This window comes from Gymnoscopelus braueri, assembly GCF_963280865.1.
Source record: "Gymnoscopelus braueri genome assembly, chromosome: 13".
NCBI lineage: Eukaryota > Metazoa > Chordata > Actinopteri > Myctophiformes > Myctophidae > Gymnoscopelus > Gymnoscopelus braueri.
In genome coordinates, this window is record NC_137615.1 from 31,476,869 (window position 1) to 31,495,962 (window position 19,094).

The 19,094-nt window shown below is 42.2% G+C and overlaps 1 protein-coding gene across 4 annotated transcripts in view; it reads left to right on the forward strand.

Annotated features, from left to right (window-relative positions):
* Positions 1 to 19,094, forward strand: part of LOC308099238 (thyroid hormone receptor alpha) — a 132,956-nt gene that overhangs the window by 59,634 nt on the left and 54,228 nt on the right. The gene's annotated exons all lie outside the window — the stretch shown is intronic.

Consider the following 19,094-nt stretch of genomic DNA (forward strand, 5'->3'; position numbering starts at 1 on the left):
AGGGGAAATGAACGGCTTTAACGTACAGTACTTCATAATCAGTCTTCCCTGCATGGAACCACTTGAGATTAAAAAAAATGAGGACATGGGTTCTTCTGGGCACACACGCTTCATCCCAAGATCCTGTGTCAGGGTCCATGATGTGTAAACTCAGCCATGAATATGGATGACTTCACCCCTTCTTCACCCCTCTGTTGCATATTTTACAATGAACAATGTATTGTTTTGATGACAGACAGATCTAGCACAGCCAACCTTGACCATGGGTCCATCCCTTGCCTTGAATATTCATGAGAAAGATCAGTGCACCAAGGACGCTCATGATATAATTCAGTCAGCAGAACCACCCAGTCACCATCTTGGAACCTTAGACCAGTGGGAACGTGATGAGATGATTTTTTAATTCCTATCCTGGGAACCCAGAGTACTTTTTGGATACATCAGGGACTTGTTTAGGCCTGAGATATTAACTTCATAATAATAACAACAATGATATGTCATTATTTATTTACAGTAGCCCCTTTCTTAACAAGGTTACACAGCGCAAACAACAACAAAAATGTTTTATGATAATAAAAAAACAATTAAATTGCAATACAAATAGAACACCAATGCAAATAAAGTGGTAAAATCAAGCAAACATTACGTAATGGTATAGAGAACTAGCAGTAGTCTGGGTCCCTCAAATCAGAGTTGAAAGACAGTTAAATAGCTGATAAAATAGAAAAAATACCAGTTGTCTGGGTCTCCATGATTGGAGTTGAGAACCAGTTAACTACTACGCATCTGGTAAAAGGAAAACCAGCAGCAGCAGCCTTGGTACCAGGGACCAGAGTTCACAACCACTGTCCGGTAATCGTATACCCATCAACATCTTGGGACGTCAATCTATGAGGACATTCCTGAAGAAAAAACATAAACTAGTTAGGCAAAAGTTGTCTGCAACAAATTTACCACATGGCCTACTTTTATTTTCAATTTTTGCTTTCCAAAAAGCATATTGGCAATAAGATCTCTGTTCATTGGCTTTATAAATGGCGGGGGAAATAGAGCTTCTTATTGGTTAATGAGCTTTTTGGAAACCCATGGCGCGAGCCCAGTGCGGCTCCGTTCCACAGTGGGCTCTGATAGCTCATTGATATGCATTTGATATTATGCATGTCTGTATTAATATGCATTGATTTGGTGGTCACACACTGTTCCCTGTTTGACAAAGTGGGATGGACGGAGGGTGTGATTACAGAGAGAGGTATGGGAGAGGAGATTTGGAGGGAGAGGAAGAAAGGGGAGCGAACGGAGGGAGAGAAAATGAGACAGAAAGGGATTAGAGAGAGGAGGAATGATGAATGAGGAAATGAGGAATGAGGAATGATGCAAGGAAAGGAAGGGAGAGAGACAGGGGAAAGAGACCAGGAAAGGAATGGAAAGGAACAGAAAGGGAAAACAGAGGGATCAGAGGGACGGGGGACAGGGGGGGGGGCGGGGGCGGGGGGGGGGGGGGCAGACGGAAAGGTGGGACGCAAAAGAGATGGAGGAAAAAAAGTGTCCACGCCTCACCTCAGAAGCCCTACAGTTTCCTTCCCTAGACCCCTCCCTTGTTGTTCTAACTCATCCCTTTCCTTGTATTCAACCCCCCCCCCCCCATCCCTTCATCATTCTGTCAGTCGGGTCTCCTGGGCGAGGCGCTCATGTTATCGACCACCAATTGATAGTCGGCTCACATCATGGCGACATAACGCTTTCTCACCCCGCCCTCCGCTTTCCTGTTGCCATGGCAGCGCAAAGCCTTCCACCGCCACCTGTGGCTCAGCCGGCCGGTGATGTATAGAACACAGAGACGGGCTCAGCCAATCAGAGGCCTGGGCTGGGATGGATGGGATGGCTATCCGTGTGTGTATATGTGTGGGCACGCGCGCGTATGTGTGTGTGTGGGGGGGCTGCGTATAGATCATCCATCATTTTTGAAACCAACAGAACAGTGATCGAGCAATCAGTGTGCAAGGTGCACTGTGTGTGCGTGTGCATGTGTGCGTGTACGCGTGCGTGTGTGTGTCTGTGTGTGTGTGTGTGTGTGTTCAGGCCTAAGTGGCTTAGTCATTGTGCCGCTGCATTGAGGGGCATGCCAGGTCGACGCCTCGCCTGATGAGCACTCATTATCTGGCCCTGCGTGTGCATGTGTGCGTGTGCACGTGTGTGTTTAGGTACATGGAGTTTAAAACGCAGGATGACTCATCCGTGGGCTGTCCTTATAGGTTCCTGCAGCAGTCATGACGTAAGATACTTGTGCGTATAGGTTTCTGTGTGTGTGTGTGTGTGTGTGTGTAGGCACAGTTCGATGTCACTGAGTCCATGCTAGGTTGAGTGAGGATATGTGCAGTGTGATGTAAGCCAGAAGCCAGCCTCTAGCCTCTAGCTCTCCATATTGTTTCATTGTATACAACGACAATCTTGTTTATACCAAAAACCCCTGAGGAAGCAGTGGTCATTGGACAGGCTGAAATGTATGATTTTTTAATATATTTTTTCTTTTTTTTAAGGAAGCATGCGTGTCTGCAGATCTGTTGACCTCTTTTTAGTGCAGTGTTTAAGTTGAGTTCAGTTACATAATACTAGGCTGGGCTTGGTACATGTTCAGTGTGGTTTAGATTGAAGAATTGTTATGTTTAGGTTAGGTAATGAATGATGAGAGGTTAGCTCAGTAGTTTTCAAACATTTTGTGCCCAAGCCAAGGCACACCAAAGGGCAAGTCAAAATCTCAAGGCACACCTGTATTCATATCCATGTTATTACTCTTATTACTCTCATACTCTGTACACTTTTTTTGTTTTTTTGTTTCACTAATGCCAAATGAAAAGTTTAACCGCTTAAGCGCTATTTCATACTCAAACTATTCTTTTTAAATAGCCGCTCTGCAAGCTCTCAATACGCTGCATTCCAACACACTGTGAGCTTGTAGATCGACTATTTTAGCTAGTTTTGAAATGTTCATCATTATTATTATTATTATTATTATTATAAATTAATTCAAATTTCATCTATAATGACATGCCCAAAATAAGTATGCTTAATTTGAAAGTAGGTTAAAACATCCTTTTTTAGGGTACGGATTTGCCTCTGTTTTGGGAAATGAGAGCACACAAACTGCTGACCTTTTGTATAGTTTATATATTGCAATAGAGCGGTTGTCACAACATCCCAAGGCACATCTGGACTTGTCTCATGACACACAAACTGTGTCTCGGCACACTGGTTGGGAATCTCAGGGTTTGGTCATGTATATAATGTTAGTTTACCCTTCGTTTAGTGCCTGGCTAGGTTAGGTGATGTTTGGCCAGATCAAGTTACATAAGGTAGCTGGTCTACTTTAGTTTAGTTTCACAGTTATTTACTTACTTAACCTTTAGCAAAGAAGGCCCAATCAAACAATATGGTTGATCCTGAAACTCATCTTGTCCATCACATACCTATATAGGCTAATAGCTTTATTTATTCACAGAGACAATGAGAAAATAGCATTTGATCAGCACTTGCACTCCCCGGCAAACACAATGTATGATCCTGATTGGGGGAACCATCCACAGTAACCCTGTTTGGTGAGTGAGTTTCTCTTCTTTCTTTCTGATAGATAGTGACAGTTAGAGAGAGACAGGAATAGAAAGGTAGGAGAGAGAGAGAGGGAATGGCATACAGCAAAGAGCCTCGGGTGAGACTCAAACCTGGGTCAGCTGCAGGAAGGACTATAGCCTTATGTATGTGGTATGCACTTTTACCAGGTTAGTCACCTGGTATGAGCGCCCCCTGGTGGCCGATTTTCATCCAAGTTTGACATGCTGAGTTCCTTTAGCAGCTTGTGGTGGCAGTTCAGTGCGTAAGGGCACTTCAGCTTGACTTATAATTGGTCACACACTGAAAATAGCAGATCTACCATACATACTTGTAGATCTGCTATTTTCTGTGCGCACCACTGGCACCCAACTAAGTATAAATCAGGCGTAAGCTTGCACCGATTGGTCAGCTGCTGTATCATCGCTAGGGAACATACAGCTTTAGCTTGCGCTGATTGGTCAGATGCCAAATGATCCATAGTGAAGATATGGCAGCTGATCAATTGGTACAAGCTTATAAAAGGACCCTCTCAGTCATTTTAACACCCCCTGAGACAGGGCAAATAGGTTGGTTATGTGGTAAAACTGTATTGTGTCGCAATATTACACAATGCTTTTTCTATAGCAAACAAGTGTAAAAGCCCAAAATAAAAACTTGTGTGGTCTTGTGTGGCACTGTAGCCTGGTTGTTAGTTTGGTTCCCATTGGGATCAGTGACTCGAGGCCAAAATGTAGTCATTTGTGGGAAGTCGGCACAGAAACCCAAGAAAATCCCTCTTTATGAAATCAAATGTTGGGCTTCTCTGTTTTCTGGCATTGGAAGACAGCGGTTCTTATGGATATACAGTAGATTATAGATAATTATAGACGTAAACACTTACCATAGGAATACCACATTGTATTTTTGCATTTCAGCAGGGGATTTTGCTTTGACCTGTACCATTCACAGTAAAACACATTTTACTGTGTTGTGTTATATCAGTATCACAATTACTGCAGGGCTTGGCAATATATCAACATTATATTGATATTGTGACGTGTCACGTGAGACTAGATATCGTCTGGGATTTCATTTCAGATATCATAATATCGTGATATGGCATAAGTGTTTTCCTAGTCTTAATCACTTGAGCTCTATTTTATACATGCATGCAACGCATTGTGAGCTTGTGATATCATCACAATAACATTTTATCGTTTCAATATCCGTATTTGGTCTAAAATATTGTGATATTTGATTTTGTCCATATCGCCAAATGATTCAGCTTGTTATTGAATGAATGGCAATGCAATTGTAGTTTTTACGCTTTTACACTTTTTACACAGTGGCTTGTTTTCCCCTAGTATTCTATGCTGCACCCACACTAACACACTTTGGTATGTTTTCTTCTTGTATTTGGTGTTCAGTAAAGTGTTAGCAGGGGGTGCTGTACTGTAATTAGCTTCCTTCACCACACAAACGGGACCACCAGTACTATGTGTCAGTGGTTCTCAAAGGGGGGTCCGGGGTCCTTGAAGGGGGCCCCCAGCTAAATTATTGAATATAGCATCACAATCAGGTTAAGCACTTCAACCCTATTTTATACTTTGGCTATTAAAAAAATACTATTATGCTCAGCTTGTAGATGAACTTGAAAATATTTGAAAAAATATATTTTGGAAAAATGTTGACCTTTCATATTCTTCAGGCGATCCCTGGTATAACATCTTTTCAGATGGGTGTTCGTGGCCTTAATACATATCAGTTTGGGGGTCCTTGACATGAAAATGTTGGAGAACCACAGCTCTGTATGTTGGAACTGGACTGGAAAAGCAAGTGCTGATACTGGTGTGTGCGCTCATAGCAGGTCTAGTATGAGTGCAGCGTTCGTAATCGTGAAGCGGAAAGACTCTCAACGGTCATTGCTCAAGGTCAGCTTCACCCCAGAGAATCATATTTTATGTTTCCATGACAACCTCCTCAGCATCTCCCTGCCTACTACACCCAGACAATCTGCTCTCTGGGTCGGTGATGGCAGCCGAGGAAATGACAACTGATGAAGTTCAGTGTGTGTCGTATGGGTTTAGCGAAATTCTCTGTTGACCGCAACTTCATCAATAGGTCTTTGTCATGTTGGGGGCACGATAAATCTAGAAATGCTAGAACGTTAGCCCGCTATGATGAGATTAATATCTTTATTAAAACGGAATGTTCTGCACTGTGTACACTATTGGGTCAAGATCTCAAAGTGGGTCTGAAGTTAAAGAATAAAATGGCAACATGTTCCTATATTGAGCAAGTACTGAACAAGCAATCATTGTCCAGGCATGCCTCTTTTTATATAACAAATTAAGGATTAACGCTACTTTGGAATGGAATTGTTCAATCAGAAAGAATGTACAGTTTACAGCATAATGGAAAGGGTCCAATATTTACCCAAACTGAGCTACCCATGTGGCCACATTTCCACAGAGCAGTGCCATCCATTGTAGTTCATAATGAGAATAATCCAGTCCCTCTGGACTCTGCAAGGTCTCATACTGATCAATTCATCCATAAAACCACCACATTAATTGACTTCAGCTTGACTCATTAGTGTGGATCAATACATCTGGTATAGGTCAAACTGGTGACTGATGGCTGTATGAGCAGGCCACAGAGCTGTCAAAAAGAGTCTTGAAATGTTTTTAAAGTGGTAGGAATGGTTAGGATGTTATTCTTTATGCTTAATTTATACTCCGTTGTATGATGGTGTGACGTGTCAAAAATAGCCGATGTGCCCCAGCTGAGCCATTGTTTTCCTGTCAAGAGAGCAATTCCACCGACCCAGCGCAATCACTACCTTGGGTTTCACAAACCACACAGATTTTCGGGAAAAAAATAATAAAATAAACAATACATGATTCAGAACAAGAAACACCTGTTTAACGAGAAGTTAGATAATGTTCTTGTGGGCAAAAGTGAAAACACAGTTACCATTAATCGTGAGTACTACAGTGGGATAGCTGAATGTAGATTCTTTTTCCCACAGCAGACCAGGAAATCTCGCACTTTTTCAGTTTTCCGACATTTACCCTAACATATATAACAGATACTTTATTTCATTATTGTCTTGACGTTTGCATTTGCTGCCACACACGTGATGAAGTATCTGTGTTGAGCCAAGCTCTCTGCAACCAACCAAGCGGCAAGTGCAGCTCACTCTACTCATCATGTGCTGTCGACTTAAAAGTTTAGGAGGACTTAATGTGAACTTCTCGACCGCATAATGTTTGTGATTTTTTCTTTTCTTCCCTTGGATTAACATCTGGTCTGTTACAGCAGTTAGCAACTGAAACAAGTAATTTTTTATTTCCTGCAGTCCTTAATGACAGCAGTACTTTTCAAACTGTAAAATTGGCAGGCAATCTCAGGATGGGTTTCTCACAGGCATAACTTTTGTGCATGTGTTATCTCTTCCCTAACTTATAGTTAAGAATGTCATCTATGAACTCAAACAACTCATTTTTCACATCCTAGGGTCTTAATAGATGCTGGTGTTTTTCACAAACTTGAATTTGGCACGTACATTTAGAATATAAGCAAAATGTTCTCGGAGACATTACTTTTTCAAAATCCTTTAGCTTTTATCACATGTTGGGACCAACTTACACTTAGGTATGTCGCCCTAGCAACCCAAACAACTCATTTTTCACTTCCTGGACTCCTTAAGAGACATCGGAGTTTTGCGCAAACACGAACTTGGCAGGGAGAGTTTCGACAGAGGGAGTGATTGTTGACCTTTTTCTGGTATCAGACTCCAGACTCCTCAGTCGGGATGGAAAATGAAGCAGTGTTATGTTCCGTAGGTATACACATGCAGTCTATATAATTCACATCAGAGAACTTGAACGTGAAGTGGAATTAGATGCTGGTGCAATACACAGGGGAGCATCTGAGGCCAAGGAATTTGTTGTTGACCTTCTCTGTTGCCTTCTACCACCCATCCCTCTCTCTTGAAACTGTCAACGGAGACCTCATTCTCAGAAGGAAGCAATGCAGTTTAAACGTAACAGGCAATAACTCACACAAGCCCCATTGAATGCATTATTCTGCAGGTTAAAACAGTGATGTGCACAGACTGCACACATGTGGGCACAGACCCACAGACACACAAGTTAAACATTAATGTGGGCATGGACATTAAACGAAAAAAAAGCATGCTCACCCAGGTTGAAAATTCACATAAGTGAGCGCATGCACACAGGCACACACACGCACCCCCCCCCCCCCCACTCACACACACACACACACACACACACACACACACACACACACACACACACACACACACACACACACACACACACACACACACACACACACACACACACACACACACAGTCGGATGGACGGACACACACACACACACACACACACACACACACACACACACACACACACACACGGTCACACACACGGTCACACAGACACACACGGTCACACGGACACACATGGACACACACACAGGTGGGCAGATGTATAATTTCCCAAAATAAACACGACACACAAACACATGCCCCTTACTATACAACAGCAATCACACACTTAGTCTTGTACAGACACACACACACACACACACACACACACACACACACACACACACACACACACACACACACACACACACACACACACACACACACACACACACACACACACACACACACACACACACACACATGCACATTGCACATAGTACCAAAGCTCTCTCCTGCTCCTCACCATCTCACTCTCCCTCCCCTTACGTGTGCGTTTCTATTCCTTCTCCTCTCTCCGTCTTGATCCCCCATTTTCTCTCCCCCTTGCTGTCCTTCACTCCGTTCTTATCTCCTGTCTCATCGTCTACGTCTCTGCCTAATCTCTCTGTTTGTCTTTCCACACTCACTTCCCTCTCCCTCAATCCCCCCCCCCATCTTTCTCGGTCAAACCCTGTCTTTCTCTCACACTCCTCAACCTTCTCTCTCCATCAAACCCTCTGTCTCTCCTACTCTCGCACGCCGTCATTCTCTTTCTCTCTCCCTCCCTCCTTTGGCTCTGTCTCTCAGACTCTTTTCTCATTCTCTCTTTTGTCTCACTCTTGCAATCCCGTCCTCTCCTCTCCTCTCCTCTCCTTGCCTCTCATCTCCTCTGTCTTCTCTTCTCCTCTCAACCTGTCTGTTGGCACATGGAGTGAAGCTTCTATTGGAAGGACACTCAGTCCCCTGGCAGGGCTTTCTCTCTGTGACTGTGTCAACATGATATCGGGACCATACTGCAACATATCCTATAGAAGGACTCTGATATAAATACATCAGTCCATATCAGACAGCTGCACTCCACCAAACCAGGCCTGGATTCTCCTCACTTCTTCCTGCCTGTGCTCTGTTGTTTTCTGTGGCCGAGCTCCATAACTACAGAGAAGAGAGAGAGAGGGTTCAACGGGTTTCTTTTGTCGTCATCTTTGAGACCGCCTCCTCTCTCTCTCTCTCTCTCTCTCTCTCTCTCTCTCTCTCTCTCTCTCTCTCTCTCTCTCTTGCGCTATCTCTCTCTACCCCTCTAATGAGTGTTAGATGTATGGAATGGCAAATGAACTGGGTGGGCATAAATGAAAGACTTTGTCTGCAAGGCCTAACAGAACCGGGTGTCGTGATATGGATGCAATAAATGATGTTGTGATTTATTTATTTTTTATGTTGGCTGAATACTGCTGAGAATGCGATGTGAATGTCTGTATGTAAATGGCTTTTTTAATTGTGAATGTTTCTTTTTCTTTTTTTCAATTAAAAAGAGCGGAGGGGAAAATGCTGAGGCCAAAATTTCACTCTCTGAGTAGATCATTAAGACAAATCTCTGCTTTTTTCCCCCCTTTTTTAATTAAGCAAAGTTCTTGATTTTTAATGTATTTATTTGGATCATTAATTGTGCAGCCTTTTGTAGAAAAATAAACTTCCTGAAGATTGAAAGCAATGATTATGGTCCTCAAACCATTTGACTCATGGACTCCCAATGACAAGAGCTCATAGCTTAACACAACAGGACCCAACAGTCAAATAAGGGAGGCAATTAAATGTCTAGTATCTCTACCAGACCGTCCATTATTTCCTTAGGATAAATAAACGTATTGTATAAAAAAATCTAACTATTGCCTAGATTTTCAGGGTTTGAAGACCCTGATTATAGACCAATTATTGTTAAGATGGCATACGTGATATTACACTTATGTGTTGTCCTCTCACGATAAGTTTCATCAACCCTCACCCAGGCTGGTTGGTTGGCAGTCTACCATTCTACCGATGGCAATTTTTGTCTTATATAGACATTGTGCATAATTGCACTGTAATTGTGTGTGTGTGTGTGTGTGTGTGTGTGTGTGTGTGTGTGTGTGTGTGTGTGTGTGTGTGTGTGTGTGTGTGTGTGTGTGTGTGTGTGTGTGTGTGTGTGTGTGTGTGTGCCTTTCAATGGCGGTATAAGGTCGTTCGTGTGTTCTTACTGTGTATAGTTATGTAGGTGGAGTATTGGAGCTACAGTATGTGGAAAGTGTCTTCTTAGGTTTGGTATAATACCGTATTATGCAACACATGTCTCATCTGCTCTGCCAGTGCCCTTATGCATGTTGCATGTGCCAACACCTAACCTGTTGCCCTCAATCAAACCACATAATAGTTCCATGAAAGCATACGTAAATACATGCATGCCTACATTCACACACACACACACACACACACACACACACACACACACACACACACACACACACACACACACATACACACACACACACACACACACACACACACACACACACACACACACACACACACACACACACACACACACACACACACACACACACGCAGGCACAGTTACATGCAGATCGAAATGCATGTACACGGGCAGACACATGCATACATTCATGCATGTACACGGGCAGACACATGCATACATTCATGCATGTACTGTACGCACACACATTTGTGTAAGTACATACACAGTACTTTATTCCTGTACTTGCTCCCAGACACAGCAAACACACACACACACACACACACACACACACACACACACACACACACACACACACACACACACACACACACACACACACACACACACACAAGCATGAGTGAGCACACAAAACCACAACCACCAATTCCCGATGTCATCATGGTTTCATGTCATACTCATTCCCGTTCTCCAAAGGGCAGATAACTTAGAGTTTAATTTCACCTACAGCTTACCTTCAGTATAGTACATACTTCATATATGATGTGGAGATCGGTTACAACATCCAAAGGGCAAACCGGGAGAATATAGCCTCTGTACCTCATTTATCATAACCCTGGCTGGATCACACCTTATCCAGCTAATGCCGCGCTTTCCATTGCAGACAATTAATTAAAAAATGTTCAGAACTTCAGTACAGTTGATCGTTTGTCGGATGGAGCACATGAAATGGTTAACTATGAACTGACAAGGACTCGCATACAATATGATGCAATACGATGCATCAGGATACATTCAGGACATTAGACTGACCATGAGGTAGGCGACTGCTTTGTTCTGTGTGTGTACATCCAGAGTGTTTATATAACTAAGGGTGAGGGGGTAAATTTGGACCTATATTCCCGAAACATTCGGAGCTAACCACTTTAACCCTCGCATTCCAATTTTGGGCGTTACTGTAAGGTGGGATTTCCATGACGCATTCCACGATGCGTTGTAAGCTTGTAAGCTTGTGCAATCTTTTTCAAATCTTCAGAAACATTTTGAATAGGGAATAAGTGGTTGAAATGGTAATTGTGTAGACGTAAGGATTCATAACCCACATGCTGGGGCCCAAAGTACCTGAAGGTACATAACTAGTCTGATGAAGAGCCGGTAGGCTCGAAACGTCACATCCAGTGGCGTAAAAAGGAACCAAAATAAATGTTAAGCTTTGGAGCATGACCCAGTGTGCAGACTTTATTCTTCCTACTTCATAACTAGACTAAACATGATGAAATGTCCAAACAAATGCAGATACAAAATTGCATTGTCACACTACAGAAACACTGCATTGAGACGTAACGCTTGCTTCCACAAGGCAAACCTTTACTGTTTTTCATAGCTCTGTGTCACGTTTTAAAGATTAGAAAAGATTAAGTGAATCCAACTTGCAAAGAAAATGTATGTTTTATATTATAAGCAATAACCCTGCTTGATGATGTTTATGCCGCAGGATTCTTGTGGAGTTCTTGGGACATTATACTGCACTACTGTACTATAAATGCATCGTGGATTAAGTATGATCGTAGTGTAACAGAATGGGGTCAAGTTGTTTTACTAAATCATTCTTAGTTTATTTTTTAACCTACTTGGAAGACCAGGTGGATTTTGCCACTTGGGACGGTACACTGAGTACCAGAAAGGAAATCACAGAGAAGTATTTTGATGTCAATTAAACCTCTGCTTAGTAGTTGCCATGCCTATAGACCTCATTGCTCTATCTATGCAATATCTTGTGATGCCCTATCTTGGCGAAGTGCGTGCTCAGCATACCCAAGCCTGTTACACTGCATAGCATTTATAATTCATCAAGACTTCTCCCGACACATTGAAGCTCTTGCTGTATCTCCTACACATTTCAATTTGCATACATTTTGCAATGTCATCTGCTGTGTCAGTATCATGCGATAAGCTTCGTCAGTGTATAGTCTGCGGTCAGAATATACATCCTGCCTGCTAGGGGTGTAAGAGTTCATTGAAGTCATTGATTTAATTGATTTAAAAAATATATATTTTGAAAAATGCAGAAAATAGCAAATCTACAAGCTTGCTATTTTTGTGCAACACTGTTCAAATGTATTTTTTGACTCATTAACATTTTCTTTTACATAAAAAAACTTGATTATTTGATTAATCAAAAAAAGAATCAATATAATAATCGTGAAGAAGATAATCGATACTGCACGTATATTAACTCTTTAACTGCCAGAGTAATAGTGTAATAGTGTCATGCTACTGCCAATGAAAACGAGCGATTTTACCAACCATTGAAAAATCATGGAATATTTTCTGTGCTCACTGTCCTCACGGCGATCGATCGCGGTAATCCGTTGCATAGTTGTGGCCAGTTGAATGTGGCTTGTTTTTGTCATAAAGCAACAGGAACGGAGATAAAGCCATTTCCCGCAACGAATAGACAGGAAGTAAACAAGCGTTTTTGTTTTTAAATTACGTCTGTCGGAAAGTGGAAAACCACTGAAAACACAAAACTCAAAAAGATTCTGCCAAGGCGCAGCCTGCCACTGACGAGTATGACGAGTTCCCTCGTCAGTGGCAGGCAAAGAGTTAAGGGCCCGACTGCCCTTAATATACATGTTGTCTAGACAAGGCACATTGCCTTGTCTGTGGACTTGTGTCAGTTGTCGAGTGTTTCCACAGCGTCAGATTCCCAAACAAATGTCTCATGCAGGCAATTAGCCTGAGTGAATCTGATGCTGAAATATGGATGTAAAAGATGATGGATTTACTGCATGCTACCCTTTTTCTAATTCATTAATGATACGATCTTGAAGTCTTGAAGAACAGTCTGTGAAAATGGAACCTATAGGCTTAAGTTTTCCAATTTCCTCACACCTGGGAGATGGCCAGGACAAACACAGTGTCGCACAGCTCTGAACAGTGGGTCATGTGGCTAATGCACTGAGATAGTAGGAGTTGGGGGGTGTTCTCATCAATCTAACTCACTTAGATTTTCCCCAGCTGCTCCGGGGATTAGAACCAATGACCTCCTTTGTTTCCATAACCTCCTGTTTAACGCCAACCCACATAGCCGAGGTCCGGTATCATCTTTTTCCCCTTCATCTGCGTCTGGATCTGTTCCCCTCCGTGCCAAAGTCCTTTAGGTGGTGTAAACAAAAATGCCCTCAGTCACAGTATCGTGCCAGGTGATGTGCCAGCCAATACTGTCATTTCCAGTCTCGTGGTTGTGCACCGTGGATGTTCAAGGTCATCGTCCATGAGGACACCTCCGTTCTGGACCGTTGGTTCCGGCCCTGCCCCCCCCCAACACGCCAAATCGCTTGGCTGATCCCGCGTCAGACCTTTAATCAGTAGCCTGTGCCAGACGTCCTCTCATGGTGGTGTGCACCAAGGTGTTCCATTAAGGAAAGAGCCCCCATAAAAGACCACAGACTGTCCTGCCTTTGAAGCCCTGCCTCAGAGACACTGTAAGGGGTTATAGTCATAAAAAAAGGGATAACGGGGTCCCTGTCTCACATGCATTATGTGTTCTCTGCAGCCTGGGATCGCTATTCACCTCTGCTGCAGTGATTCTTGACTTTGTTTAGCTTGTAGAGCTATTTTTCACTTTTCTTGATTCGTTTTTTGGTTTTGTTTTATAATAACATGCCTAAAATAGGGATCGATTATTAATTGATTATTGAATTAAATTATCAATTATAAATAATTTTTATAACCGATTAAATCTATTAGTTTGATTATCTGACTGTTGCAACCCTAATTGAATCTACTGCTTTCTGCCAACATAAGATTGAATTAACATGACATTAACCACTTAAACTTGAATGAATTAATGATTTTATTTCTGTCTTAAGCTTCGTTGACCGGGGTCCTCCAGGGCTCTATACTTGGTCCCCTCTATTTTTCCCTCGACACTCTTAGCCAGAAAGAGACGATCTACTAGGCTAGCTCACAATGTGATACGTTGCCACGTATTGTGAGCTTGTACATCTCTTTTCGCCTATTATGACATGCCCAGAATAGCGACACTAGGATTCATGTGGTTAGCATGTCAACACTTCTTTTGACGGTTGAAAATATGTCATTTCGTTTTGTAATACGATGCAGCCGTTTGGTGAACTACAAATTAGCCTCAACAACACTGCAGATGAAGTGTTGCAGTGGCCTTGTAGCGTCTCTTTATGGTGGACATTTGGGGGACGGATTTGATTTGGCGGCTTTGATGCGGAGAGCCGCACATTTTCACTAAGTTCGATAAACACACAGGCATTTATGGCTGTGGCTTTGGTACGGAAAGCCATATTATGACTCCCGGTATGGTACAGGGACAATATGGACCTCTGGGATCGTCGGCCCATAATGCTAACCATCCCCTCCCCCACATCTGTTATGTACTATGTAGACTCATGGGACACATAACACGTAACATGGCACGGCCCTGGAACCAGGGATGAAAGAGAGAGAGAGAACAGTGGGAGTGTCTCTCTCTTTTTATAAAGTGTTGATGAGGTATGACAGTGGCTCTGCAGCCGCGTGTGTGTGTGTGTGTGTGTGTGTGTGTGTGTGTGTGTGTGTGTGTGTGTGTGTGTGTGTGTGTGTGTGTGTGTGTGTGTGTGTGTGTGTGTGTGTGTGTGTGTGTGTGTGTGTGTGTGTGTGTGTGCCCTTACAGCATGCCTGTCGGCTGGAGGGTGAGGAAGTGGCTTTAACAGTAGCAAGCCCCCCTACCTCCATCTTGCAGTCCTCCAACCGTACTTTCATCTTTTTCCTGTTTTATACTCCACCCTTCCCCTCCTCCTTTACGTTCAGTCTTTCATTTAGAATTCTGTCTCTTCTCTCTCTTCAGTTCCTTGCCCCTTCCTCTTATCATCTTCCTCATTTGGTCTTCCCTTCTTCTCCTCCTTCTATTTCCTGCTCGTCTTTCTTCTTCTTCTTCTTCTACTCTGCGTTTAGCATCCCAGTCTCTTCTCTTCTCTTCTCTTCTCTTCTCTTCTCTTCTCTTCTCTTCTCTTCTCTTCTCTTCTCTTCTCTTCTCTTCTCTTCTCTTCTCTTCTCTTCTCTTCTCTTCTCTTCCAGTTCTCTCTTTGATCCAGGATCACAGGAACATTGTCTGTGACCGTGACCCTTGCATTCTTTACTACTACTGGTTCCTTTTTGAACTGAAGCTTTATCCTCTTTGTCCTGGACAGGAGCACCAGCTAAAATGTAAACGCAATGCAATAGAGAGAGAGAGACAGACAGACAGACAGACAGACAGACAGACAGACAGACAGACAGACAGACAGACAGACAGACAGACAGACAGACAGACAGACAGACAGACAGACAGACAGACAGACAGAGAAAGATAGAGTTATTTGAGTATCAGACAAGTAAAGATAGGCTGACAAGGAGACTCGCTCACTGCATGTAATTATAGGAAAAACTAATTAAACTGAATTAAAAAATGCTTTTTTAATTCACTGAGCACCGAGCACATGATGGGCATCAGAAAATAAAGAAAAACATTTTCTTTAAGTCTCGTCTAAGGAGTTTTTCCTATAATTACATGCAGTGAGCGAGTCTCCTTGTCAGCCTATCTTTATATTTCTCGAGACCATCGCACCTGCAGTTAAACTTTATCAAAAGGACAAAGAAAGGCGCAACAGTTCTCCTGTTCTTTAGTATCAGACAAGTGAAATCTTTCTGCAGGCAGACAGTTTAGCTCTGTGGTTCTTAGAGATTGGATTAGAGATACTGTTTGGTCTAATAATATTCAAGTATATGTGTGTGTACGATGAAAATAGACCAGATCATCAATTGTGACATTTGGTAACATGTCGTGTTCAACATGTTTCTATTTGAATAAAAGTACATGGTTCAATAAAAGTACCACAAATAGAAGTGATGAATGCATCATGCTATATACATCATAATGTATGTATATGATGAATGATATTCAAAATACAGTTATGTAATTCAGATTCTGAAGCCCATGTCTCTTTGTGAGCGCCTACTCTATGTAAATTGAACTCAGAGGTTGTAAAACAGTTTCCATTTTGAAGTTTTCTACATTTTCAACCACATGAAAAAAAATAGCAGATCTACTGTACAACCTCACAACCTTGTGAGCTGTTTTCTCAGCCTCTGTGGCCGTTTTACCTGATGATGATGATAAAAATAATCATATTAAATGACATGTGGGAGTCTGAGAGTTAGACTGTGAGTCAGAGAGTGAGGGAAGGGGGGTTGTGGGGGCACTGATTGGGGGTGGAGGGGGAAACGGAGAGATGAGATGGCAAAGGAAGAGTGAGAAAATGGGAGGAACGGCGTGCTGGAGGGAGACACAGACGGAAAGCTATAAAAAGAAGCGTGGAGAAACAGGGAGAGAGGAGAGAGAGAGAGAGGGGGAATAGGAGATTAAAGGATGGAGGCTGTGTGACATATACAGGGAGAGGATTAGAGGGAAACGCAGACAGAGAGGGAGAGAGAGAGAGAACAACAGAGAGGAAGGAGTAGGACAACAACAAAATGAAACGCGTGAAATGACAAATGATAGGATCCCTCAGCTATGTGTGTGAAGGATGTGTTTGTCTTTGCACACGTATGTGGCATATCGTCACTGTCAAGCAGAGAACACGTATCCAAAAGTACGGATCTATAAGCTCATCAAAACTTGCATCAAAACACATTTTGGACTTATAAATCTGCTTGAAGATTTTTTTAAATGACATTGAAAGTGGTCTGACTGGATTTTAACCAATGAAAAGTATGAACAAGCAAGCTTGTGCCTAAATAATAACTACATTGAATCCACTGGAATACAGTTTTTTTTTTTTCATATCCTGAAAGGAACAAGGTTTCTGCCCAACAGAGATGACATATCAGGGCTGTCCCCTCATAGTCAAAAAAATGTATTGATCTGTCAGGCGGTCTCAACCAAGGTTTTTTGTCTATTAGTTGGTTGTTATGCTTTTATCCATGCTGAATTCATTATTTCTTGTTAAATGATCAACCTGAAAAGGCTAGTTTCGGCATCATTGTATGAGGCAAACACAATTTGGTACCAGTTCCAGTTCAGTTTCTCCTAGCTTTGCTTGATTGTCTCGAAAACAGCCAATCAAGAAAAGCTGTGGGAAACTGTGGCGGAACCGGAAATGGCTTTGTCACATTTGAGAAACTACAGTGCACTACACTTATGCATAGAGCCTATTAGTTGAATAAGAATTGTTTTAGTCGAGGACGACCCTAATATATACTGTACAGTATGGGTCCCCCAGCTGTGTGTGTGTGTGCGTGTGCGTGCGTGCGTGCGTGTGCGTGCGTGCGTGCGTGATGTATTACAACTTGGTTTCAGTTCCAATTCCGATTCCTCACTTCCTGTTGCAAGGTTTCTATTATCTGCATAATATCACGAATCAAAGTTAGCCATCTGTGGCAGAGAGAAAGAGAGACGGAGACAGAGAGGGAGAGAGAGAGAGATTAAAGCAGAGAGATTGAGCTCAGTAGTCTCATGTATACGGACAGGACTAGAAGATGGAAAGAGAGATAGAGACTGACAGAGTTATTATGCTTAATTCATACTCCGTCGTGACTCTTGCAATAGTGACTTTTGTCTTTTTTTTTGTTTTCTAGCACCTTAACTAACCATAGTAGTATCCATAGTATATCAGCACAGTATACAATCTGCTGCTATGCTCACGCACCTTTATATCTTATCTCAGGTACTATGTGTAAATATGTAGATCATTTGTTTGTTTTCTTTGATTGATCTCTGTTCCCCCTTGCCCCCCCCCTTCTTCTTCTTCCCTTTCTTGGAATGGAATATGGAAATTATGGAAATAACAATACGATAGAACTTGCAACGAAAACGAATTTCACCCACTTTTTTTACCTCTGTAATCCTGTGATGTGACAATAAAGCTGATTCTGATTCTAATGTCGACAACCGAAAATATAGCTATTTTGGTGAGCGATACCGTTGTATGATGAAGTATAAATCAGACTATAGGGAGAATGCTGCATGTAGAAGTAACACATATTGAGGCCCCGGAAATCAGGGCTTCCTGAAGGAGATTTAACCCATTGAGACCTGAAGCCGATTCTACATGTCTCCTAAATCCCAACAGTATTCTGAAAAACTTATGCTTCTATATCAGTGGTGCTCAATCTTTTTCATGTTAAGGACCCCCACAAATATATGTATTTGGCCGCGGACCATCATCAAAATATGTTGTTCCAGGGACCCCCCAGAAGCAAAGTTTTGAGTTAAAAAATGTTCGTTTTAAAAATATATATATTCAAAGATTTGCACACATTTTCCAGATTTTTCAAAAATAGCAGATCTACAAGCTTGTAGCGCGGCACTCGGTGCCGCGCTATGAGCTTGTATATCTGCTATTTTTGAATAGCCCAAAGTGTAAAATAATGTTTTGTAGCTCAAATCTAAAAATGACACAGTTCCAGGTCTTAATGGGTTAAGCAGGGTAGACATATGGGCTTATTTATGCTAATGAATATGAATCACTATTGATATTAGCACTAAATGTTATAATCATTTATGATAATTAATGTCAGGGTGACATTTTAGTAGTCAGACTCCAGTTTGCTCTGAGCTCTGTAATCGCTTCCAGTAGAGTTTCATAGTGGCTGTTAATTACACAAAGAACATCTGTAATTTGCAGTGTGGCGCCCCCTATTGAAATACTGTCACCCCTACCACAGGTTTGTTTACATAATGATTTTTTGGGGGGATCGAATAGTTCTTT